This window comes from Dendrobates tinctorius, unplaced genomic scaffold (assembly GCF_039654945.1).
Source record: "Dendrobates tinctorius isolate UK_male_01 unplaced genomic scaffold, ASM3965494v1 ptg000043l, whole genome shotgun sequence".
Taxonomy (NCBI): Eukaryota; Metazoa; Chordata; class Amphibia; order Anura; family Dendrobatidae; genus Dendrobates; species Dendrobates tinctorius.
Genome location: NW_027361711.1, coordinates 28,917,271 through 28,944,821, shown reverse-complemented (window position 1 = coordinate 28,944,821; position 27,551 = coordinate 28,917,271). Strand labels below are relative to the sequence as shown.

The 27,551-nt window shown below is 48.7% G+C and overlaps 1 protein-coding gene and 1 long non-coding RNA gene across 2 annotated transcripts in view; both read left to right on the top strand.

Annotated features, from left to right (window-relative positions):
• The window catches only part of STK32A (serine/threonine kinase 32A), a 449,372-nt gene that overhangs the window by 90,998 nt on the left and 330,823 nt on the right, over positions 1–27,551 (top strand). The gene's annotated exons all lie outside the window — the stretch shown is intronic.
• LOC141089030 (uncharacterized) lies at positions 8,849–26,742 on the top strand. The gene is made up of 3 exons (XR_012232149.1): positions 8,849–8,868; positions 10,092–10,135; positions 26,684–26,742. It is a non-coding gene; the product is annotated as an uncharacterized lncRNA (long non-coding RNA).

The following is a 27,551-nucleotide window of genomic DNA, read 5'->3' as shown; positions in this document are numbered from 1 at the left end:
TCACTATTCCCTCCAGGTGATGCTCTATTGGGACCCCTGAATGACCAATGGGGAAAAGAGGAAGGGGCAGCCAGCCACACCCACAGGGGTTAAATCCAGTTACCAGGGATCAGTGCTTCCTCTTTCTCCTCGGCTGACCCCTGGTAGCTGTTGTTATCGGCTTTCCAGCTGCTACCCGTCCATCCTGAATGCTTTCACCTCCTAGGTTGCAGGGTGGACCAGCTTGTCATGGTCCCCGATCCCCCTGTCATGCTCCCAGCCCTGCGCCCCCGTGCGCGCAGCGATACTCACCTCGTCCAGCAGCCGCGCTCCCTCCAGCAGCCTCGCTTCCTCCAGCCCCGGCGTCGGCCTCTCCCTTCCTCCGGCCCACGGCTGGTAACGTCACCGCGGGTCCCGCGCATGCGCAGTAGGTCACGGCCGGTCCTCCGCCGCTAAGCTGGGTTCCGGCGGTGCCCTGCCCCAATTGCACCGCCGGACCAATGGGGGCTCAGCAGCAGCCATATCAGGCCGCCCTCCCTTACTGGAGGCGCCTGACCGTGGTTGTTTCCTTCTGCGCCTCAGGCCCTGTGTACTCCGCTGGAATCCGGCTCGCTGCCTAACCTCTGTGCTTGCTTCCAGCCCTGCTCCAGTCCTGTGTCCGTGCCCGTACCTGTCCTGTGTCCATGTCTGTTCCAGTCCTGTCTCCGAGCCTGTTCCAGTCCTGTCTCCGAGCCTCTTCCAGTCCTGTGTCCGTGCCTGTTCCAGTCCTGTCTCCGAGCCTGTTCCAGTCCTGTCTCCGTGCCTGTTCCAGTCCTGTCTCCGTGCCTGTTCCAGTCCTGTCTCTGTGCCTGCTCCAGTCCTGTCTCCGTGCCTGTTCCAGTCCAGTGTCCGTGCCTGTTCCAGTCCAGTGTCCGTGCCAGCTCCAGTCCTGTGTCCTTGCCTGTTCAAGTCCTGTGTCCGTGCCTGCTCCAGTCCTGTCTCCGTGCCTGTTCCAGTCCAGTGTCCGTGCCTGTTCCAGTCCTGTGTCCGTGCCAGCTCCAGTCCTGTGTCCTTGCCTGTTCAAGTCCTGTGTCCGTGCCGGCTCCAGTCCTGTCTCCGTGCCTGCTCCAGTCCAGTGTCCGTGCCTGTTCCAGTCCAGTGTCAGTGCCAGCTCCAGTCCTGTGTCCGTGCCTGTTCCAGTCCAGTGTCAGTGCCAGCTCCAGTCCTGTGTCCTTGCCTGTTCAAGTCCTGTGTCCGCGCCGGCTCCAGTCCTGTCTCCGTGCCTGCTCCAGTCCAGTAACCGTGCCTGTTCAAGTCCTGTGTCTGTTCCTGCTCACGCCCTGTGCACCATTCCGAGCCGCCCCTCTTGGTTCCGGCTGCCGTGGCATTCGAGTCTCTGGTCTTGCGCCTAACGATCCCTGTATAGGGGTCGGTCACACCAGGTTGCTCGTCCGGGGTCCCTCGGTGCCACGGTCCAGAGGGTCCACTCCAGGGTATTCCTCCTCACAGTCTGTGGCGCTAACAGTACGGTCAGGCCATGGATCCCGCCGGTGCTGCCGCTCCCGGTCAAAAGGAGCTTCTCTTTTTTCGGGAGAACCAGGGGCGCATTATGTCGGTCATGAAGGCCATGGAGTCCCGCTTGTCCGCTCTCCAGGCGGCCGATCCGGGGAATGCCGCACAGCTGGCCGGCCTCCAGCAGGAGTTGAGCCAGCAGCGGGACGCTCAGTCCCACATTTTGTCATATATGGCCTCGGTAGATAGCCGTCTGGGAGATCTCCAGTCCGCCGCTGCGGCCTCGGCCGCCATCCCCAGTCCCGCTCCGTTCCCCTCTCCTCGCCTTGCCAAACCACCCCGATACGCTGGGGACCCCAGACAGTGTAGAGGGTTCCTAAACCAGTGTGGCTTGCATTTTGAGCTTCAGCCTCATCAGTATCCTTCCGATCGGGCCAAGGTGGCATTCATCATGTCCCATCTGGAGGGAGAGGCCTTATCTTGGTTAAATCCGCTCTGGGAGAGGGACGATCCTATTGTTTCTAACATCCCGCTCTTCCTGGACACCTTTCGTAAGGTGTTCGATGAGCCTGGACGGGTAGCCTCGCTTACCGAATCTCTTTTCAACCTACACCAGGGCTCCCTGACTGTTGGTCAATACGCCATTCGGTTCCGCACCATGTCCTCCGAATTGGGTCGGAATAACGCGGCATTGGTCGGGGCCTTTTGGCGTGGGTTGTCGGGCAGAATTAAGGACGAGTTGGCGGGGCGTGATACCCCCACCAACCTCGAGGACCTCATCTCCCTGGCCAATCGAATTGACCTCAGGTTCCAGGAGCGCGCCCGGGAAACGGCGAGGGATAGGAGGCCCATTAGGCCGGCCCAGATCGCTAGCCGGTCCTTTAATCCTCGTCCGCCTGGTCCTGGACATACTCCGCCCCCTGAGCCCATGCAGGTAGATCGGGTTCGGATGGCTGAGAGACGTCAGAGGGAGAGACGGGAGCAAGGGCTTTGTCTTTACTGTGGAGGGGCATCCCACTTCATCCGCTCTTGTCCTGAGAGACCGGGAAACTCTTCCACCTAGGCCAGGTAAGAGAGGCCTTCCTAGGTGATTATGATTCCTCTCAGGCCCTCACACTTTCCGTTCTTCTGCTTTCAGGGGGGAGGCGTGGGTCCGAGGTGGCCTATGTGGATTCGGGCTCAGCAGGCAACTTCATCCGGCGTGAAGTGGTGGACAAATATCGGATTCCCGTGGTCTCCCTGAAGAACCCTCGGATTATCGCTTCCGTTGATGGCCGACCGTTGTTGGACTCCATCACCACGGTCACAGAAGTGGTAATCTTGCAAGTCGGTGCCCTCCACCGTGAAAAAGTAGCCTTCTATGTGCTGCCCGACTTGTCTCATGCCATTCTCCTCGGTCTCCCGTGGTTACGGACACACCAGCCGGTTCTCAACTGGTCGACCGGGGAGGTCTTGCGCTGGGGAGACCCGTGTCATGGTCGCTGTCTGAACCCCATTCAGCCAGTGGTTCCCGTTCGCCCACCTCAGGATCTCTCTGGGCTTCCTTCCGCCTATTGGGCTTATGCAGACATTTTCGACAAGAAGGAGTCGGAGGTTCTTCCACCGCATCGAGCCTTCGACTGCCCGATTGAGCTTATCCCCGGTTCTACTCCTCCCAGGGGCAGGATCTACCCGCTGTCCCCTGCAGAATCCGCCGCCATGTCCGAATACGTCACGGAGAACCTTGCCAAGGGATTCATTCGGAAGTCTTCATCTCCTGCCGGCGCCGGGTTCTTTTTCGTTAAAAAGAAAGACGGTTCGCTGCGCCCATGTATCGATTATAGAGGATTGAACAACATCACTATCAAAAACCGGTACCCACTTCCTCTTATCCCGGAGTTGTTTGACCGTCTCAGGGGGGCACGCATCTTCTCCAAACTGGATCTCAGGGGGGCATACAACCTCATCCGCATCCGTGCCGGCGATGAATGGAAGACCGCCTTTAACACCCGTGACGGTCATTATGAGTACTTGGTGATGCCATTCGGTCTGTGCAATGCCCCGGCGGTGTTCCAGGAGTTCGTCAATGAAATCTTCCGAGACCTCCTGTACTCCTGTGTCGTAGTCTACCTGGATGACATTCTGGTCTTCTCCCCGGATCTTCCATCCCACAGGAGGACTGTCCGCCTTGTTCTTCGGCGTCTTCGAGAGAATCGTCTATATGCCAAGATGGAGAAGTGCCTGTTCGAACAGACCTCCCTGCCTTTTCTGGGCTACATCATCTCCGATGCCGGGCTTCAGATGGATCCCGAGAAACTCTCCGCCATTCTCAAGTGGCCTCGCCCCGCTGGCTTAAGAGCTATTCAACGTTTCTTGGGCTTCGCGAACTACTATCGGCAGTTCATTCCGCACTTCTCCTCGCTCTCCAGGCCGATCTCGGCCCTTACCCGAGAGGGGATCTCTGCCAACTCCTGGACACCTGAAGCCGAAGAGGCCTTCCAGTTGCTAAAACAAGCTTTTTCCACAGCTCCCGTATTGATCCGTCCTGAGAGCGGCAAGCCTTTCGTGCTGGAGGTGGACGCTTCCTCGACTGGCACCGGGGCTGTCTTGTCCCAGAGGACCGGTTCGGGCCGCCTACATCCTTGTGGCTTTTTCTCCAGAGCCTTTTCGCCGGCAGAGTGTAACTATTCGATTGGCGACCGTGAGCTTCTGGCCATGAAGTTGGCATTGGAGGAGTGGCGTCACCTTCTGGAAGGAGCAGTTCACCCTTTTATTGTTTACTCTGACCACAAAAATCTAGCCTACCTCCAGACCGCCCAGAGACTCAATCCTCGTCAGGCTAGATAGTCTCTGTTTTTTGCCCGCTTTGATTTCGAGCTGCACTTCCGCCCTGGAGACAAGAACGCTAAAGCCGATGCTCTATCCAGAGTCTTTCAACCAACTGAATCTGGGGAGGAACCTTCCCATGTTATCGAGCCTACGAAGATAATCACAGTGGCTCCGTTGTCTCTGCTTTCTCCACCTCCGGGCAAGACTCTCGTACCAGAGGACGTTAAGAGGAGAGTTCTTCTGTGGGGGCATTCCTCCAAACTGGCTGGTCATGCCGGAATTGGGAAGACCCTGGCCCTCATAACGCGGTATTATTGGTGGCCCACTCTCCGTCAAGATGTGGCAGACTTTGTCGCCTCCTGTTCCTCCTGTGCTAGGAATAAGACACCCCGTCGTCCTCCATTTGGCCTGCTGCTTCCCCTGCCGGTACCGAAGTCGCCTTTGGAGAATATCGCCATGGACTTTATCACGGATCTGCCCCGTTCGTCTGGCTGTACGGTGATTCTTGTGGTAGTGGACCGCTTTTCTAAAATGGCGCATTTCATTCCGCTAAGCGGCCTCCCTTGCGCACCCGGATTAGCCAAGATCTTCGTCCATCAGATTTTCAGACTACATGGTCTACCTGAACGAATTGTCTCTGATCGTGGGGTACAGTTTACGGCAAAATTTTGGAGAGCACTTTGCAAACTTCTGGATATTTCCTTGGATTTTTCTTCTGCCTATCATCCACAAACCAATGGGCAAGCGGAACGAACTAACCAGATCCTGACTGCATACCTTCGGCATTTTTCCAACGGCCACCAGGATAATTGGGCTGATCTGCTTCCTTGGGCAGAATTCGCCTACAACAATCATGCCGGCGAATCCTCTACTAAATCGCCCTTTTTTGTGGTATTCGGCAAACACCCTAACATACCTCTTCCTGTCGCTCCAACCTCTGAAGTACCGGCAGCCAACTCCTTGTTCCAGGAATTCTCTGAAATCTGGTCCGAGACCAACTCCACTCTCAAAAGGGCCAGTGAGCGAATGAAGAACCACGCAGACAAGAGGAGGCTGGACCCTCCACCGTTTCACATTGGGGATAAGGTCTGGCTCTCATCCAAGTACATTCGACTGAAACTACCCTCTTATAAGCTGGGCCCCCGGTACATAGGTCCTTTTGAGGTCCTGGATCAAGTCAATGAAGTCGCCTACAAATTGAGGTTGCCTGCTTCGCTCCGTATCCCGAACACCTTCCACGTCTCCCTCCTGAAACCTGTGGTCCTGAATCAATTCCATCCTTCACCCACTCCAGCTCCTCAGCCTGTGGGCTCGGATGATACTTTCGAGGTGAGGGATATTCTCGCCATGAGGAGAGTTAGAGGGAGGACCTTTTTCCTTGTTGACTGGGAGGGGTTTGGTCCTGAGGAGAGATCCTGGGAGCCCCGGGAGAACATCAACGCCCCCCACATTCTCAGGAAATTTTTTGCCAACCGGAGCGGGGGGCGGCTTAAGGGGGGGGTACTGTCACGGTCCCCGATCCCCCTGTCACGCTCCCAGCCCTGCGCCCCCGTGCGCGCAGCGATACTCACCTCGTCCGGCAGCCGCGCTCCCTCCAGCAGCCTCGCTTCCTCCAGCCCCGGCGTCGGCCTCTCCCTTCCTCCGGCCCACGGCTGGTGACGTCACCGCGGGTCCCGCGCATGCGCAGTAGGTCGCGGCCGGTCCTCCGCCGCTAAGCTGGGTTCCGGCGGTGCCCTGCCCCAATTGCACCGCCGGACCAATGAGGGCTCAGCAGCAGCCATATCAGGCCGCCCTCCCTTACTGGAGGCGCCTGACCGTGGTTGTTTCCTTCTGCGCCTCAGGCCCTGTGTACTCTGCTGGAATCCGGCTCGCTGCCTAACCTCTGTGCTTGCTTCCAGCCCTGCTCCAGTCCTGTGTCCGTGCCCGTACCTGTCCTGTGTCCGTGTCTGTTCCAGTCCTGTCTCCGAGCCTGTTCCAGTCCTGTCTCTGAGCCTGTTCCAGTCCTGTCTCCGTGCCTGCTCCAGTCCTGTCTCCGAGCCTGCTCCAGTCCTGTCTCCATGCCTGTTCCAGTCCTGTCTCCGTGCCTGCTCCAGTCCTGTCTCCGTGCCTGTTCCAGTCCAGTGTCCGTGCCTGTTCCAGTCCAGTGTCCGTGCCAGCTCCAGTCCTGTGTCCTTGCCTGTTCAAGTCCTGTGTCCGTGCCTGCTCCAGTCCTGTCTCCGTGCCTGTTCCAGTCCAGTGTCCGTGCCTGTTCCAGTCCAGTGTCCGTGCCAGCTCCAGTCCTGTGTCCTTGCCTGTTCAAGTCCTGTGTCCGTGCCGGCTCCAGTCCTGTCTCCGTGCCTGCTCCAGTCCAGTGTCCGTGTCTGTTCCAGTCCAGTGTCCGTGCCTGTTCCAGTCCAGTGTCAGTGCCAGCTCCAGTCCTGTGTCCTTGCCTGTTCAAGTCCTGTGTCCGTGCCGGCTCCAGTCCTGTCTCCGTGCCTGCTCCAGTCCGGTAACCGTGCCTGTTCAAGTCCTGTGTCTGTTCCTGCTCACGCCCTGTGCACCATTCCGAGCCGCCCCTCTTGGTTCCGGCTGCCGTGGCATTCGAGTCTCTGGTCTTGCGCCTAACGATCCCTGTATAGGGGTCGGTCACACCAGGTTGCTCGTCCGGGGTCCCTCGGTGCCACGGTCCAGAGGGTCCACTCCAGGGTATTCCTCCTCACAGTCTGTGGCGCTAACACAGCTCTTTTATTACGATATGTGCCTACCGATGGGCTGTTCCATCTCATGTCACTACTTTGAGCTGTTCAGTACTTTCCTAGACTAGGTCGTTCGCTACGAGACAGTCAGTAATTCAACAATCCACTACCTCAACAATTTTTTATTCGTGGGCCCAGAAGACTCTAAACTCTACCACTTCCTTCTCGAAAAATTTAAATTTATTTCGAGTAAGTTCGGGGTACCATTATCACCTGAAAAAACAGTAGGCCCCTGCAATGTTCTGCCTTTTTTGGGCATTGAAATAGACAATAACGCGATGGTTTTTCGCCTACCAGCCGATAAATTGGAAAAAACATTGCGGATGGTGGAAAGTTTCTGTGAGGTCAAAAAAGTCACACTTCATCAACTGCAGTCCCTGCTAGGTCTGCTCAATTTCACCTGCCACGTTATGCTGGTTGGCAGAGCCTTCTCTCGTCAGTTATCACTGGCAACAAAAGGCGCTACTCAGCCTGGCCATAGAATTAGAGTCACTCGATCTTTGAAGGCAGACCTACTTGTCTGGAGGACATTCCTAAACTCCTACAATGGCCTTACCTGCGTCATGGCACCTGAGGTATCAAACAGGAAAATAGGCCTAGTGGAGGGGGGAACTGCACTGCTGGTTTCGCATCAACGTACCAAAACCAATGGTGCAAAGGCAACTGGCCTGAGTCATGGGCTTCTGCAGGCTGGGGACGCGATCTAGCACTGATAGAGATTTTCGCATTAGTGGCTGCAGTCGAACTCTGGGGTACCCAATTAGAAAACATGAACATTAGATTTTTAACCAAATACCCGCGGACGGCAAAAAGTTTAAACAGCATGTCTTCCTCTTCCCCTCCTTTACTCGCTCTCTTGCGCCACCTGGCTTTACTATGCCTGCAGCACAATATCTGGTGTCGGACTAGGGTAACGTAGGACGTAGATGATAAACTGGTTAACTCTCTGCTGTTTTCCGATTGGCAGGCTTTCAGACTCCTTCTCTCCATTGCACAGCCATTGGGCACCCAGTGTCCTACATCCCTCTGGGACACGGTGGCCAATCATTGATGCCTTTGATCCGCACTTTGGTTACATCGGCTACTTGGCAAGTCTACGGTAAGGTGTGGGAGGAATGGTGTGAGGTTTTGGTAGAATTTTTAAACTGACTTAGACTATGAGGCGCATCGGGTACATCTGCGCAACACAATTTATGGGGCTTAGCATTCTTTTTCCAGCTAATGGGTTGGGTGGACATCACCAAGTATTTTTTCATTAAACAGGCCCTTAAAGGCTGGATAAGACTTCAACCTAGCCAGGAGTTTCGTCATCCTATCTCACTGAGCTTGCTGCGCGATATTATAGCAATTTCCTCATCGGTGTGCAAAGCACAATTCGAAGTTGCCCTGCTATCAGCAGCTTTCGCTATTACCTTTTTTGGGGCACTTTGCATTAGTGAGCTAGTGCCCCGGTCTAAATCAGCTGCGGAAGGTGGGTTAATAAGCGATGATGTAGTGATATGCAGCGACACTCTGCGCATCCGCGTGCGGAAACCCAAATGCGATCCCTCCGGCAGAGGCTCATGGGTCCTAGTGAAGTCATCCAATGGCCCCGTATGCCCGATAAAAGTAGTCAAGCGCTACGTGAGCCTAAGACAGGAAAGCAGATTCTTCCTCGCACATTCAGACGGGCCCCCCTTACCAAGTACCAGTTTGGCGTAATTTTTAAACAGTGCCTTCAAAAAGTAGGCGCTAACCCAGCAGAATACAGTAAACATTCTCTCCAAATAGGAGCCGCCACCGAAGCAGCCAGAGCAGGAGTATAGGAAGCAGAGGTGCAGAGGATGGGTCGCTGGAAATCATCTTGCTTCGCCAGGTATATAAGACCAGATTTGCTCTATTAACACATCTTACCGTTCACAGGAGTTTGTAAGCCCGCGGTGTGGATAGTAGGACATTCATACATCTTCTGGGCGAGGGAAAGGGCCGAACTGCGGCCAGGCAGGCTAAGTCTGGGCTTGCCAGGGCTAAAGGTCAATTGTAGAGGAATTAGAGGTCTAAAATGACAGCAAATGTTCCCGCAGATGCTGAGCATCACTATAAAGGCAAAAGGGCTGATGATATTGGTATTGCATGCCGGTGGTAATGACCTGTGTACAAGGAAAAGTGCTGAGCTTTGTACGGTAATGGCTACGGACATAGAGAATTTTCGTATCTTTTCCCACACATGGTGTTGGTATGGTCGGAGAGTTCCGCGAGCGGTATGGAAAGGAGCAAACAAACCAAAGGCCGTTGAAAGATCAGGGAGAAAGGTCAATGCAAGGATGGCTAAGATCGTGAAAAGAGGTTTCAGCATAGTGGTACGACATTACCAATTGGAAGGAGGCTGCTCAGGACTGTTGAGGCCAGATGGAGTCCATCTGACTGACTTGCAGGATGGGGTTGAACAGGCCCTAAGGCTGATGGGTGGGGGTCGGAGTCCTGTGTAGGTCAGACACAGGATCCTCCGAGGCGGAAATGTCAGGAGGGGCAAGGGTTCGTAACCCTCATTGGCCGGCTCGCATGTCGATCACAGACGGGACCTGTGGCGATTGAGCCAGTTGCGGAGCGTAAGTTGCCCCTCCCTGCATGGTGTAATTTAATTAATAAACTGTGACCGACCTGTTCAACCCATCTCTGGCCTCTGTTTTATTTGGAGGGGTATAGCGGGAGGGGGGAATGCACCACCTACACCAAGACAGGTCGGCGCAGTCTACTGTAGAATGTCAAATCTGTGTCCCTCATGATGGAACCATGATGTCTTGGCTGCAATCTTGTAAATAGTCTCTGGCTCTTTGGATCTCTGGATCTTTTGGCTGTCTGGATGACTGGATGTATATATTGTTACATAGGCAAAGTCTTGTTATATTTTTCACAATTGCCTTCAATCCATCATTCACAAGTCAGGGGCAGGTTTGATGAAGTGAAATCACTTGGTTTGATTATTTACAATTTATCCTTATATGATTGCAAGTCAACATACTGCATAGCCCGATGCAATGTGTAATCAACATATTGGTAAACATCATTGTTCAGTGACAATGTATTCCTATTTTGCAGAAATAACAGTACAATAAACTGTAGGAGCTGATATACAGTAAGAGGTAAATAACAACCATTCATTTATTTACGAATATTAATTCAACCTACAAGACGAGTCAACATTTCAGACCCTTGACCAACAAGAAAGAAACACAAATTCAAAAGTCAACATATAGATGAGTCTATTCCTCCTCGCTTACTGAAAATAGACGTCTGGTTAATTCAGATAAAATGTTGTGCTGTCACAAATGTACATAACAAAACGTGTAATTGCAATAATTTCCTGGGAGAAATACTATATTTTCGGGGACAATTTCAAGGGGGCCAACACTTTCGGATATGACTGTTTAGCAGTGCACAAAGAAGAATTTCCACCTGCCTGTTTATATACAGTGCAGGGGAAGAAGGACAAGGCTCAAATTAGCATTGAGGACACAGTAGATTTTTCAACATTTTTTTATTCAGCAAATATATATATATAATTTTTTAGGTTTTTATTTACCATAAACTTTTTTCTAATTTTTTGTGCGTTTTTTTTTTATAATTAATATTATTGGTAATTTCCAACAACTAAGCACATTTTCTGAAGTGTAATTAAAGTGATTGTCTTCTACTGGACAACACAAGATAAATTGCAATTGAGTGTTTCAGCCGCCTTTGCTATTCTGTCACAGCAGAGGTCAGCTTTGATGGAAGAGTGTAGGTGTTGACACTCATTGTGGCCAGAGTTTGGGCCAACAAAATCTTACTTCCTCAACTGCAGGGCTCCAGTTCAGTTAAATCTGCAGGTATAAAGGCAGACATACCATTGGTGCTACCTTTATGTTTTCCTTCGGGGCAGAGATGCCATCTTTTTTTAAGAACACCTAGTAATTGAGTTTACTGCAGCAAACATCATTGTTGAGCCATTATCTGCCTGCAATGTTCAATTTTAAGAAATGTCCTCGAAATAAACCATGACTCTTTGATCAACATCATTAGGTATTATTTCCTTCATTTTTCTGGCACGAAGTGTCTTTCCCACAGAGTCTCTCAATGATTACTATTTCCAGTAAGTGTCTCTGGTCAGTCATCTTAATCAAAAAGCAGACCATGACAGCCACTTTGCATAAGGTACAAATGTCCTGTCTCTTATATTTGGCTCGGCAGTGTAATCAATCTGTATTACTAAAAATCTTTTTCACTTTGCTGATTCAGCCCTGGCACAAAAAGTAATATATGACTTAAAAAGCATGAGTCGTAAAGCTGCCCTTGGGTCATACATCATCTAGTCTTATCTGGTTACTGCATTGCTACATTTAATTTTTTTATTCTTACAAAACACCAGATACAGAAAACTTGTCAGGGGTAATGTGGTCAAACTTCTATTAAACTTCTTTGTCCTTCTAAGATACAGTTTAGCAAACAATTATAACCAAGTATTGACTTTCTAACACCGAGGCATAGAATCATAGAATCATAGAATCATAGAATCGTAGAGTTGGAAGGGACCTCCTGGGCCATCTGGTCCAACCCCCTGCTCAAAGCAGGATTCGCTAAATCATCCCAGTTAGATGTCTGTCCAGCCTCTGTTTGAAGACTTCCATTGAAGGAGAACTCACCACTTCTCGTGGCAGCCTGTTCCACTCATTGATCACTCTAACTGTCAAAAAGTTTTTTCTAATATCTAATCTGTGTCTCCTCCCATTCAGCTTCATCCCATTGCTTCTAGTCTTTCCTTGTGCAAATGAGAATAAAGTTGATCCTTCTACAATGTGACAGCCCTTAAGATATTTGTAGACAGCTATTAAGTCTCCTCTCAGTCTTCTCTTTTGCAAACTAAACATTCCCAAATCCTGCAACCTTTCCTCATAAGACAGGGTTTGCAGACCGGTCACCATTCTGGTCGCTCTTTTCTGAACTTGCTCCAGTTTGTTGATGTCTTTTTTCAAATGTGGTGCCCAAAATTGGACACAATATTCCAGATGAGGTCTGACCAAAGAGGAGTAGAGGGAAATAATGACTTCACGTGATCTAGACTGTATGCTTCTGTTAATACATCCTAGAATTTCATTTGCCTTTTTTGCTGCTGCATCACACTGTTGACTCATATTCAGTCTGTGATCTATTAGTATACCCAAGTCTTTTTCACATGTGCTGTCACTTAGCCCTATTCCTCCCATTCTATATATGCTTTTTTCATTTTTATTGCCCAGATGTAGTACTTTGCATTTCTCCCTGTTAAAAACCATTCTGTTAGTTGCTGCCCACTTCTCCAGTTTATTTAAATCTTTTTGAATCCTCTCTCTCTCTTCTCTAGTATTAGCTATCCCTCCTAGCTTTGTGTCATCAGCAAATTTAATCAGTTTACCCTCAATTCCTTCATCTAAATCGTTGATAAAGATGTTGAACAATACAGGGCCCAGGACAGAGCCCTGTGGTACCCCACTTGAGACATTCTTCCAACTGGATGTGCAGCCATTTACGACCACTCTTTGGGTCCGATCACTAAGCCAGTTATGAATCCACCTAACAGTTGCCTTGTCCATTCCATACTTAGTCATTTTTTCAATAAGGATTGTATGAGAGACTTTGTCAAATGCTTTGCTGAAGTCAAGATATACTATATCTACAGCATTTCCTTGATCCACCCAATCAGTAATACCATCATAGAAGGAAATTAAATTAGTCTGACATGACTTATTAGTTACAAACCCATGCTGACTCTGTTTAATCACTTCATTCTTATCCAGGTATTGACATGCATGTTGTTTAATAATTTGTTCAAAGATCTTTCCTGGTATAGAAGTCAGACTCACCGGCCTATAGTTGCCTGGGTCCACCTTCTTCCCCTTTTTGAAGATAGGAACAACATTTGCTCTTCTCCAGTCTTCTGGCACTTCTCCTGTTCTCCAAGAATTTTCAAAGATTATGGAAAGGGGTTAAAAAATTTCTTCTGCTATCTCCTTCAGTACTCTGGGGTGTAATTCATCTGGACCTGGAGACTTGAATACATTTAGGTTAGCTAAGTGTTTCCTCACTATCATTCTGTTTATAGATATCCTGGATTCTTCTATTCCCTTAATAGGACAGTGAATAACAGTTGATGTTACATTTCCTTTCTGAGAGAAAACAGATGCAAAATAGGAATTTAAAAGTTCAGCCTTCTCAACATCCTGTCTTACCATTTCATCATTTTCATCCTGTAAAAATCCTATAGCATCTTTGACTTTTCTTTTACTTTTGACATATCCCCAAAATCCTTTATTATTGCTTTTGACATCTCTTGCAAGCCTCAATTCATTTTCAGCTTTAGCTAATCTGATTTGTGCCTTGCAGGTTCTGCAGACAGCATTATATTCTTCTTTAGATATGCCTCCTTCTTTCCATTTTATAAACATTTTTTGCTTCCTTTTTAGCATGTGCTTAAGTTCTGTGTTCATCCATCCTGGTTTCCTTAAATGCTTCCTATTCTTCCCTCTTTTCGGAATTGTTAACAACTGTGCTTTGAGAATTTCATTTTTCAAGATTTCCCATCCTTCCTGGACATTTTTGTCTTTAAGGATATCCAGCCATTGGATCCCTCCAATTCTCTTTCTGAATCCCTTAAAATCTGCCTTTCTGAAATCTAACCTTGACGTCTGAGTCTTCACAGGTCTTCCGCCTCTAGTTATCCAAAATTCTAAAATAGCATGGTCGCTACCTCCTAGGGTCCCAGCCACTTTTACCTCCTCAACCATTTCCTCCCTGTTTATAAGGATTAGATCCAAGGTAGCAGTTCCCCTTGTTTTCTCCTTTACCTTTTGGAAGATAAAGTTGTCAGCAAGAGAGGATAAGAATTTCCTTGACCTGTTAGTTTTGCCTGAGAGAGATTCCCAACAAATGTCTGGATAGTTGAAATCTCCCATGACAACTATGTCATATTTTTTGGAGAACTTGGCCATTTGATGCATAAAGAGTTCATCCATATCTTCAGCTTGCACAGGCGGCCTGTAGTAAATGCCTACAATGGTGTCCTTTCCATTGTTCTGTCCTTGTATTCTTACCCAAACAGTTTCCACAGAACTCCCAGTCTCTGAAGCTTCAATCTCTGTGCAGATATACGCATTTCTAACATACAATGCGACACCCCCTCCTCGTTTATCAAGTCTGTTTCTTGCAAATAAGTTGTATCCTTCTAGTCTTGTATTCCAATCATGTGTATTGTCCCACCAAGTTTCAGTGATTCCAATGACATCATATTTCTTTTCCTGTGTTAGTAGTTCCAATTCTCCTTGTTTGTTGCCCATGCTTTGTGCATTAGTATAGAAACATTTTAGTTTGTGATTGGTTTCTCTTTCTCCAATATTTTTTTTAATTAGATTCTTTCGTCTTTGTTCTTCCTTTCCACTTCTAATAGCAGAGTTCTCAGTAGCATTTGTCAGGTGTATGGCTTTTTCTGGTCTTTTGCTTCCCTTCCCATGTTGTTCTAGTTTAAAGCTCTCCTTACAAGTGTAGCAAGGCGACTTCCAAATACCTGCTTTCCAGTCTTCGTAAGGTGCACCCCAGCTCTAGCAAGTAGTCCATCGTATAAGTAGTTCACTCCGTGATCCAGAAATCCAAATCGTTGCTGACGGCACCATCGACGTAGCCAGTTGTTCACCTGCAGAATCTTATTCCACCTCCTTGTTCCATGGCCATCCACTGGGAGGATGGAAGAGAAGACCACCTGCGCTCCCAGTTCTTTCACTTTCTTGCCTAAGTCTTCAAAGTCTCTGCAGATGGTTTCCAGGTCGTTTCTTGCGGTGTCATTTGTCCCCACATGTAGTAGCAGGAATGGGTAGTCATCTGTAGGTCTGAAGAGTCCTGATATCCTGTCAGACACATCTTTAATTTTTGCACCTGGAAGACAGCACATTTCTCTTGAAGTTATATCCGGTCTGCAGATAGCGGCCTCTGTTCCTCTCAACAGGGAATCCCCCATGAAACTGGTCAATCAAAAAATTACCTTTATGACTTATCAGCTAGACTTACAATAAAAATCTTATAGCAAGGGTATTAGGATACATTCACATAGACATATTTTCTGCCCATGTGCTATAAACATGAGCAATGGACTGCACATAAAATACATTGCAATGTGATAATTCACATGAGCAATTTTCTACATGGACCTCTGGTTTTACATAGGTTAAAAAAGACCTAGGTGCATCAAGTTCAACCTTTCTCCACCAATTGTACATTTTACATTTATATTTTAGTATGAGTGACAAACATCACAGCATTACACTTGTCTGCACACGTATCCATGCATGTCTGCAGTTTACGGATGTGACTGCCCTCATAGTTGAACGTTCATCTGAATGGAGCTTTGGGGTAGGTCCACACAGTCCAGCAGGCTGCGCGACCAAAACTCTACTCACCGAGAACGCCCAATGGTGCAACAATATGTAACAATCATACAGCCATTGGTTGCAACGCATGGGTTGAGTTTTCACCACCAGTCAACTGCATGTGTGGTCTCACCACTAGGGCTCGAACAGAAGAGCATGTAAGGCCGGGATCACACATGCGAGAAGCTCGGACGAGTCTCGCATCTTAATATCCGACACTGCCGCGAGTTGAGCAGAGTTGAGCGAAACGGGTCGAAAAAATTCAAAAGTCGCCGACTTTTGGCAAAGTCGGGTTTCATGAAACGAAACCCGGCCCTAGGATGAGGTCGGCCACGAGGTCGGCGACTTACGCGCCAAAGTCGCGTTTCAAAAGTTTGTTTTGCGCTCTTTTTCAGCCAATCAGGATCCACGGACACTGTGGGCAACGTGATGACATAGGCACGGGTCACCACCATCTTTCAGAAGGGCATGCAAGTGATTGGCTTGCTTTGGTGGGCGTCACAGGGGGTATAAAAGGGCGTGCACGCCGACCGCCATCTTACTTCTGCCGATCTTAGTATAGGGAGAGGTGGCTGCTGATTCTGTAGGGAGAGCGTTAGGCAGGGAAGAAGACAAAAAAACTGCTTCTGCTGCTAGCGATTTGGCCTGCACAACACACCAGTCACTGTGTGTGCAGTGCAAGGGGAGGCTATATAGTGGTGTATCAGTGGTGTTGGTTGTTGGGCTGCCTTTTAAGGCTTCCTGACAGGCTGGCATTGCTGTTTACCCACTGCTCCGCAAACTGCTTTTTTAAAAGCAATCCAATCTCCCTTATCCTCTAGTCACTTTTGTCACAGCAGTGCCATCGAGCCTGTCACATAGCGCTCAGATATCAGTGGGCCTCACACAATCCAAAAGTGTCCACTGTCCACAAGTGTGTGCAGAAATTCAAAATCTCCCTTATCCTCTAGTCACTTTTGTCACAGCAGTGCCATCGAGCCTGTCATATAGCGCTCAGATATCAGTGGGCCTCACACAATCCAAAAGTGTCCACTGTCCACAAGTGTGTGCAGAAATTCAAAATCTCCCTTATCCTCTAGTCACTTTTGTCACAGCAGTGCCATCGAGCCTGTCACATAGCGCTCAGATATCAGTGGGTCTCACACAATCCAAAAGTGTCCACTGTCCACAAGTGTGTGCAGAAATTCAAAATCTCCCTTATCCTCTAGTCACTTTTGTCACAGCTGTGCCATCGAGCCTGTCACATAGCGCTCAGATATCAGTGGGCCTCACACAATCCAAAAGTGTCCACTGTCCACAAGTGTGTGCAGAAATTCAAAATCTCCCTTATCCTCTAGTCACTTTTATCACAGCAGTGCCATCGAGCCTGTCACATAGCGCTCAGATATCAGTGGGCCTCACACAATCCAAAAGTGTCCAGTGTCCAAAAGTGTGTGCAGAGATTCAAAATCTCCCTTATCCTCTAGTCACTTTTGTCACAGCTGTGCCATCGAGCCTGTCACATAGCGCTCAGATATTCATTGGGCCTCACACAATCCAAAAGTGTCCAGTGTCCAAAAGTGTGTGCAGAGATTCAAAATCTCCCTTATCCTCTAGTCACTTTTGTCACAGCTGTGCCATCGAGCCTGTCACATAGCGCTCAGATATCAGTGGGCCTCACACAATCCAAAAGTGTCCACTGTCCACAAGTGTGTGCAGAAATTCAAAATCTCCCTTATCCTCTAGTCACTTTTGTCACAGCAGTGCCATCGAGCCTGTCACATAGCGCTCAGATATCAGTGGGCCTCACACAATCCAAAAGTGTCCACTGTCCACAAGTGTGTGCAGAAATTCAAAATCTCCCTTATCCTCTAGTCACTTTTGTCACAGCTGTGCCATCGAGCCAGTCACATAGCACTCAGATATCAGTGGGCCTCACACAATCCAAAAGTGTCCACTGTCCACAAGTGTGTGCAGAAATTCAAAATCTCCCTTATCCTCTAGTCACTTTTGTCACAGCAGTGCCATCGAGCCTGTCACATAGCGCTCAGATATCAGTGGGCCTCACACAATCCAAAAGTGTCCAGTGTCCAAAAGTGTGTGCAGAGATTCAAAATCTCCCTTATTCTCTAGTCACTTTTGTCACAGCTGTGCCATCGAGCCTGTCACATAGCGCTCAGATATTCATTGGGCCTCACACAATCCAAAAGTGTCCAGTGTCCAAAAGTGTGTGCAGAGATTCAAAATCTCCCTTATCCTCTAGTCACTTTTGTCACAGCAGTGCCATCGAGCCTGTCACATAGCGCTCAGATATCAGTGGGCCTCACACAATCCAAAAGTGTCCACTGTCCACAAGTGTGTGCAGAAATTCAAAATCTCCCTTATCCTCTAGTCACTTTTGTCACAGCTGTGCCATCGAGCCTGTCACGTAGCGCTCAGATATCAGTGGGCCTCACACAATCCAAAAGTGTCCACTGTCCACAAGTGTGTGCAGAAATTCAAAATCTCCCTTATCCTCTAGTCACTTTTGTCACAGCAGTGCCATCGAGCCTGTCACATAGCGCTCAGATATCAGTGGGCCTCACACAATCCAAAAGTGTCCACTGTCCACAAGTGTGTGCAGAAATTCAAAATCTCCCTTATCCTCTAGTCACTTTTGTCACAGCAGTGCCATCGAGCCTGTCACATAGCGCTCAGATATCAGTGGGCCTCACACAATCCAAAAGTGTCCACTGTCCACAAGTGTGTGCAGAAATTCAAAATCTCCCTTATCCTCTAGTCACTTTTGTCACAGCTGTGCCATCGAGCCTGTCACATAGCGCTCAGATATTCATTGGGCCTCACACAATCCAAAAGTGTCCAGTGTCCAAAAGTGTGTGCAGAGATTCAAAATCTCCCTTATCCTCTAGTCACTTTTGTCACAGCTGTGCCATCGAGCCTGTCACATAGCGCTCAGATATCAGTGGGCCTCACACAATCCAAAAGTGTCCACTGTCCACAAGTGTGTGCAGAAATTCAAAATCTCCCTTATCCTCTAGTCACTTTTGTCACAGCAGTGCCATCGAGCCTGTCACATAGCGCTCAGATATCAGTGGGCCTCACACAATCCAAAAGTGTCCACTGTCCACAAGTGTGTGCAGAAATTCAAAATCTCCCTTATCCTCTAGTCACTTTTGTCACAGCTGTGCCATCGAGCCTGTCACATAGCGCTCAGATATTCATTGGGCCTCACACAATCCAAAAGTGTCCACTGTCCACAAGTGTGTGCAGAAATTCAAAATCTCCCTTATCCTCTAGTCACTTTTGTCACAGCAGTGCCATCGAGCCTGTCACATAGCGCTCAGATATCAGTGGGCCTCACACAATCCAAAAGTGTCCACTGTCCACAAGTGTGTGCAGAAATTCAAAATCTCCCTTATTCTCTAGTCACTTTTGTCACAGCAGTGCCATCGAGCCTGTCACATAGCGCTCAGATATCAGTGGGCCTCACACAATCCAAAAGTGTCCACTGTCCACAAGTGTGTGCAGAAATTCAAAATCTCCCTTATCCTCTAGTCACTTTTGTCACAGCTGTGCCATCGAGCCTGTCACATAGCGCTCAGATATCAGTGGGCCTCACACAATCCAAAAGTGTCCAGTGTCCAAAAGTGTGTGCAGAAATTCAAAATCTCCCCTGTCCTATAGACACCTTGTACCTTGTTTTACATTACTATATAGTTTGTTGGATTTTGTCTACATTTCTACCAAAAATGAGGAAGGCTGGTGGAAGAGGCCATGGAATTGGGCGGGGGTTGGCAGCTGGTAATGATGGTGTTGGTGGTGGATCTGATGGTAGTGGCAAGAGCAAAATAGGACCGAATGCAGGAGGTGCTGACCCTGCGTCATCGTCTGGCTACATAAGGCCTCGAACGCTTAGTTTTCTAGGAGTTGGCAAACCGCTTTTAAAGCCAGAGCATCAGGAAAAAGTTTTGTCTTACATTGCTGACTCAGCCTCCAGCTCTATCGCCTCCTCTTCTTCAGTTGTAAAAAGTAAAAGCACTGAGTCGTCATTGGAGGCTCATGTTCATGAACCACACCTTTCCTTGTGTCCTTCACCCCAACCAAGATTGAAGGATGACGCAGGCCATACTACTGATTACTCCATGGAGCTGTTTTCACATACCATGCCTGGATTATCAAGTGAAATGGTGAATTACCCAGGCCAAGATGAATCTGACATGGAGTGCACTGATGCACAGCCGCTGATGGATGATTCTGCTGGTACATTCACTCAGAGCACTACATTGTCCTCGCAGTGTACAGAGCCAGATTCTGACCCTGATGAGACTCAGGTGCCCCTTCCCGCACACTATACCACCATACACGGTGACACACAGGAACGTGCACATGACATAGAAGAGGAGGTGATGGATGACCCAGTTGTTGACCCAGATTGGCATCCATTGGGGGAAGAGGGTGCTGCTTCCAATAGCTCAGATGAGGAGCATCCACAGCAGACATCGACATCGCAACAGCTGTTATCTGGCAGGCCCGGAGCACTCCAAAGACAGGTTCCAAACATCAAAAGAGTTGCTGGACAGCTTGTCCAGAGGGTCAAAAGATCACAGCGTGCTAGGCCGCAAAATGTCTGCCAAAGTAGGAAGAGTGCAGTGTGGCACTTTTTTGAACAAAATCCTCATGATCAGGCCAAGGTTATCTGTAAGAAGTGCGCAAAGACCTTTAGCCGAGGGAAAAATCTGAAAAATTTGAATACCAGTTGCATGCTTAGACATTTAACCAGCATGCACTTGCAAGCGTGGACACAACACCAAACCTCAAGTGCCACATGTGCAACTGATCACAACGAAGGTAGTCAGCAACGCTACATTGTTTCCCCCACTGTAAGCCCACCGGTTAGCACAGCAGCAAATGTTGAGGTGTCGTTGCAAGGCCACAGCAGTCAGGGAATCCCACTGTTATATCAACGAAAGACTGATTCTAGGCCATCAGAAAGAACACCAACTCCATCACCATCATCAACCCTCTCTCAGTCCGCCCTGTCCACCGCTACTTCCACCATATGCAGCTCTCAAGTCCAGCTCACCCTCCCAGACACTATGAGTAGGTCAAGAAAGTACTCAGTCTCTCATCCGCGTACACTGGGTTTGAACGCCCACATTGCCAAACTAATCTCGTTTGAGATGATGCCCTTTCGGTTGGTGGAAAGCACAGCTTTCCGCGAACTCATGGCCTATGCAGTACCACGCTATGACCTACCCAGTCGCCACTTCTTCTCTCGCAAAGCCATCCCAGCCCTCCACCATCATGTGAAAGACCGCATTGTCCATGCACTCAAGCAGTCAGTGAGCGGAAAGGTGCACCTCACAACTGATGCATGGTCCAGTCGGCATGGCCAGGGCCGTTACGTGTCCATAACTGCGCACTGGGTTAATGTGGTGGATGCAGGGTCCACAGGGGACAGCGGTGGTGGGACAGTGCTGCCTAGCCCACGGTATAGGAAACAGTTGGCTGTAGGCGTTCGACCCTCCTCCTCCTCCTCCAGAAGCGAAAGCTCGTCCACAGAGCGCAGTCGTACGAGCACTCCATCTGCAGCTGCCACTGTTGCACACGATGTGTCCCCCTATCGAGCAGCTAGTGGAAAGCGTCAGCAGGCTGTGTTGCAGATGATGTGTTTGGGCGACAGACACACCGCCGAGGTGCTGGCCGAGTACTTGAAGCAGCAAACTGAGTCATGGCTGGGCAGTGTACATCTTGAGGCAGGCAAGGTAGTTAGTGATAACGGCCGTAATTTTGTGGCAGCCATAGCCCTTTCAAAACTCAGCCACATACCTTGCTTGGCTCACACCTTGAACCTGGTGGTGCAGTGCTTCCTCAAAAATTATCCGGAGTTAACAGCCCTGCTCCAGAAGGTGCGAAGACTGTGCGCGCACATCCGCCGGTCGCCTGTACACTCTGTTCGTATGCAGAAGCTGCAGCGATTGCTCCACCTTCCCAACCACCGCCTCATTATAGACATTGCAACAAGGTGGAACTCCACCCTGCACATGGTGGAGCGGCTGTGCGAGCAGAGGCAGGCCATAATGCATTTGTGGGAGGATACACGGCCAGGCACTTTGAGAGCAGACATGGAGTTGACAGGTGTGCAGTGGTCGAACCTGAAAGACCTTTGTAAAGTCCTTCAGTGTTTTGAGGAATGCACACGGCTGGTAAGCGCAGACGACGCCATCCTAAGCATGAGCATCCCACTTATGCGTCTGCTCATGCAAACTTTGACGCACCTTAAGGAGCAGGCGTCTGCAGCCAATGTTGATGAGGAAGAGGAGGAGGGAATCCTTGATGACATTCAGCCATTGTCTGCTCAGGGACCTCTCCTGGACGAGGTGGAGGAAGAAGAGGAGGAGGAGGAGGATGATGGGGATGATTACGTAGGGGAGGAGGATGCATCTCGTGGGGCAAGTGAAAATGTTGGCGTGGCAAGGTCTGGTACAGGGTTTGTGCGTGACTGGAGGGATATGGATTTGCCAGAAAGTGCTCCTCCACCCAGCACTCGCAGTGCATCATTGACACCGGGAACATTGGCCCACATGTCAGATTATGCCTTGCGGATCCTAAAAAGGGACCCCCGCATTGCCAAAATGATGAACGATGACGACTACTGGTTGGCCAGCATCCTGGATCCACGCTATAAAGGCAAATTACAAAACATCATGCCACAGGAGAACCTTGACCTAATATTGGCTAATAAACAAGCAACTCTGGTAAATCGGTTGCTTGAGGCATTCCCAGCACACAGCAGTGGTGATGGTTCTCACACGAGCCGTACGGGCCGGGGGCAGCTTGGCAGAGGTGTTCGTGGTGCACACAGCAGAAGTGGCGTTGGAGACAGGGGTTTCATGACAATGTTGTGGACTGATTTTTCAAATACCGCTCACACAACTGGTAATACTGCATCGATGGAAAGTGACAGGAGACAGCAGTTGTCAACTATGGTTACAAACTACTTTTCCTCCCATATCGATGTTCTCCCAAACAGGTCATTCCCCTTTGACTATTGGGCCGCTAAAACTGGACACCTGGCCTGAATTGGCCCAATATGCCTTACAGGAGCTCGCTTGCCCAGCTGCAAGTGTGCTATCGGAAAGAGTCTTCAGTGCAGCTGGATCAATCCTGACAGAAAAAAGGACCCGTCTGTCAACCCAAAATGTGGATGATCTAACCTTCATTAAAATGAACCACGCATGGGTTTCCAAGGATTTTGTCCCACCTTCCCCTGATGACACATAGGGTGACAGAAAAATGGCTTGCTTTGGTCCACCTCTTCCTGGTACTTCACCTATTTCGCCTTTTGCATCAGCTGAATGTCCAACATCAACATATGCCACTTTCTAAAACTCACTAACTGTGCTGCCTCCCCCCCCATGGCCGGGGTCACCACCTAGCGCACGACACCGTGCGAGTGCCGTTGCCCTGGACAGGTGGGTAGGCCGACTCTTGGGCGCGGGCACTGGCACAGGGTCCCTCATAGTGCAATCAAGTGTCTCTGACGGCGGTGGTGCACACCCGCCGACAGACACACCGCTGTACTATGAGGGGCCCAGTGCCAGTACCGACGCCCACGAGTGGGCCCCCCTTGCTTGGGCAGGGCCCCAGCATTTGCAATCTTTACCTCTCCCTGCTCCTCCGCTGTGTAATCTGGGCCGTCAAATCCATACTGTGCCTGACACCGTCTGAGCCTGCCTCCTGAGACATATATTTTGAATGTGTACGCTATCCATACATGTTATCCAGGGATACGGTACCCTTTCTAACCTTTGTGCAATCACGTGCAATCCATACTGGGCCTAACACCGTCTGAGCCTGCCTCCTGAGACATATATTTTGAATGTGTACACTATCCATACATGTTATCCAGGGATACGGTACCCTTTCTAACCTTTGTGCAATCACGTGCAATCCATACTGGGCCTAACACCGTCTGAGCCTGCCTCCTGAGACATATATTTTGAATGTGTGCGCTATCCATACATGTTATTCAGGGATACGGTACCCTTTCTAACCTTTGTGCAATCACGTGCAATCCATACTGGGCCTAACACCGTCTGAGCCTGCCTCATGCTGTATAGACATATATTTTGAATGTGTACGCTATCCATACATGTTATCCGGGGATACGGTACCCTTTCTAACCTTTGTGCAATCACGTGCAATCCATACTGGGCCTAACACCGTCTGAGCCTGCCTCCTGAGACATATATTTTGAATGTGTACGCTATCCATACATGTTATCCAGGGATACGGTACCCTTTCTAACCTTTGTGCAATCACGTGCAATCCATACTGGGCCTAACACCGTCTGAGCCTGCCTCCTGAGACATATATTTTGAATGTGTGCGCTATCCATACATGTTATTCAGGGATACGGTACCCTTTCTAACCTTTGTGCAATCACGTGCAATCCATACTGGGCCTAACACCGTCTGAGCCTGCCTCATGCTGTATAGACATATATTTTGAATGTGTACGCTATCCATACATGTTATCCGGGGATACGGTACCCTTTCTAACCTTTGTGCAATCACGTGCAATCCATACTGGGCCTAACACCGTCTGAGCCTGCCTCCTGAGACATATATTTTGAATGTGTACGCTATCCATACATGTTATCCAGGGATACGGTACCCTTTCTAACCTTTGTGCAATCACGTGCAATCCATACTGGGCCTAACACCATCTGAGCCTGCCTCATGCTGTATAGACATATATTTTGAATGTGTACGCTATCCATACATGTTATCCAGGGATACGGTACCCTTTCTAACCTTTGTGCAATCACGTGCAATCCATACTGGGCCTAACACCGTCTGAGCCTGCCTCCTGAGACATATATTTTGAATGTGTACGCTATCCATACATGTTATCCAGGGATACGGTACCCTTTCTAACCTTTGTGCAATCACGTGCAATCCATACTGGGCCTAACACCGTCTGAGCCTGCCTCATGCTGTATAGACATATATTTTGAATGTGTACGCTATCCATACATGTTATCCGGGGATACGGTACCCTTTCTAACCTTTGTGCAATCACGTGCAATCCATACTGGGCCTAACACCGTCTGAGCCTGCCTCATGCTGTATAGACATATATTTTGAATGTGTACGCTATCCATACATGTTATCCGGGGATACGGTACCCTTTCTAACCTTTGTGCAATCACGTGCAATCCATACTGGGCCTAACACCGTCTGAGCCTGCCTCCTGAGACATATATTTTGAATGTGTACGCTATCCATACATGTTATCTGGGGATACGGTACCCTTTCTCACCTTTGTGCAATCACGTGCAATCCATACTGGGCCTAACACCATCTGAGCCTGCCTCATGCTGTATAGACATATATTTTGAATGTGTACGCTATCCATACATGTTATCCAGGGATACGGTACCCTTTCTAACCTTTGTGCAATCACGTGCAATCCATACTGAGCCTAACACCGTCTGAGCCTGCCTCCTGGGACATATATTTTGAATGTGTACGCTATCCATACATGTTATCCGGGGATACGGTACCCTTTCTAACCTTTGTGCAATCACGTGCAATCCATACTGGGCCTAACACCGTCTGAGCCTGCCTCATGCTGTATAGACATACTGTATATTTTGAATGTGTACGCTATCCATACATGTTATCCGGGGATACGGTACCCTTTCTAACCTTTGTGCAATCACGTGCAATCCATACTGGGCCTAACACCGTCTGAGCCTGCCTCCTGAGACATATATTTTGAATGTGTACGCTATCCATACATGTTATCCAGGGATACGGTACCCTTTCTAACCTTTGTGCAATCACGTGCAATCCATACTGGGCCTAACACCGTCTGAGCCTGCCTCCTGAGACATATATTTTGAATGTGTACGCTATCCATACATGTTATCCAGGGATACGGTACCCTTTCTAACCTTTGTGCAATCACGTGCAATCCTCACTGGGCCTAACACCGTCTGAGCCTGCCTCATGCTGTATAGACATATATTTTGAATGTGTACGCTATCCATACATGTTATCCGGGGATACGGTACCCTTTCTAACCTTTGCGCTATCACGTGCAATCCATACTGGGCCTAACACCGTCTGAGCCTGCCTCCTGAGACATATATTTTGAATGTGTACGCTATCCATACATGTTATCTGGGGATACGGTACCCTTTCTCACCTTTGTGCAATCACGTGTAATCCATACTGGGCGTGAGAACGGCTGGCGAGCTGTTAAGCAAGCTACAGCACCTGTCCAGACAAGTACAGGGATTCCCTAGCGAGGAGACTTATTTGATTGTTTTCAATGTTGGGACAGCAATTTTTGGGGAGCACTATACTCTGGAGAATGATAGATGGGTCCCACCATACACTGGAACATTCCAAAGGTGGACATCAGACACTGGAGCAGCATTTACAGGGCCCATTATACACTAGAGCATTAGAAATGGGGCCCATTATGTTTGGAGCATTATTTGGGCCTATAAGACAGTGGAGCTTCATCCATGGGGACCAACATATACTGTAGCATTATGTGGAGCTCATCATATACTGTTTCAAACATTATATGGGACCAATGATTCTGTATGGAGAAATAGATGGGCCTCGTCATGAGATGTAAAAAGTGAGGTATTTTTCATTGTACTATACCGCTATTTCTCTGCCGTATCGGAGCATGATGAGTTGTGGTATGTGTTAAAGGGGCGCTCTTTCGCCCAGGGCACATGAAAACCTGGAGCCAGCCCTCCCCCCCACAGTTTGTAGCCAAATAACCCCCATTTTTCAGTGCGTAACTTGTATTATGAAGTTAATTAATGTTGACAAGCTTAAGAAAGAAGAATTGATGCTTTTGGCATTCAAATGGGCACTGTAGGTGTGTTTCCTTTCCTCCTCTCACTGCCGACTTTTATTCCCCATTGACTTACATTGGGTTTCGTGTTTCGGGACGACCCCGACTTTTCCCTATAATCGGACTATCTTGCTCGACCCGACTTTTGGAAAAGTCGGGTTTCACGAAACGAAACGCGACCCTAAAAAACCAAAAGTCGCTCAACTCTAGATATTAATATTAATTTGCCCCAGTACATTTACATGGATATTTGTCATTATATTATAAATAATGTAATAGTGATTTTTTTATTTTGAATGTAATAATACATATTTATCACTGAAAGAGTCACGATCCATTTTTGGATTTGTGGCAGTTCTGGTTTCTTTAACGTAAAACTTTTTTCCTTTTCAGGCCATCGGGGGTTAATGTCAGTTTTTCCCTACTAACCTGCTGGTGTATTGCATTGCTGCTGGGTCAGCTGATGTGGGTGGTGACCTTTCCCACCATTCTTCAAGAGGTCACTTGATGCATCAGCTGACTGTCGGTGTTAGAGGATTCTACTGTGACCAAACTGGAGGAAGGAGCTGGCTGAGTGCAATGGTGCTTTGCTGAGTTCGCTGATATGGTGTCTTTATCCTGCTGTGCGGTGCTTTGCAGCAGAAAGTTGTGTTGCATTTTTTGCTACGTTGTCCCTTTTGGTGTCTGTCTTTCCATTCTTTTTGTTGTATTAGTGCAGCGGTAGGACCAGTGCTCTCACCTGCCAGTTCCCTACTTGGGGATAAGAGCAGGGCAAGTGAGGGATTAGGTGTTCTGCTTGGCAACAGGGTGAAAGAACCCGTATAGGGATGATAGTGAGATCAGGGCACATCCTCAGGTGAGGGCAGGAAGTGTCCATTCCCCCATTCCCTATCGGCAGGGCTCACCGTTGTTATAGTTTCCCTGGTGTTCCCTTACACACATGGTCAAAATTGTTGGTACCCCTCGTTTAATGACAGAAAAGCTCACAGTGGTGACAGAAATAACTTGAATCTGACAAAAATAATAAATAAAATTCTATGAAAATGAACAAATGAAAGTCAGACATTGCTTTTCAATCATGCTTCCACAGAATTAAGAAAAAAATAAAACTCATGAAATAGGTCTGGACAGAAAAGATGGTACCCTTAACTTAATACACAACCTTCTGAGGAAATCACTGCAATCAAACGATTCTTGTAACTGTCAATGAGACGTCTGTACCTCTCAACAGATATTTTGGCCCACTCCTCAAGAGCAAACT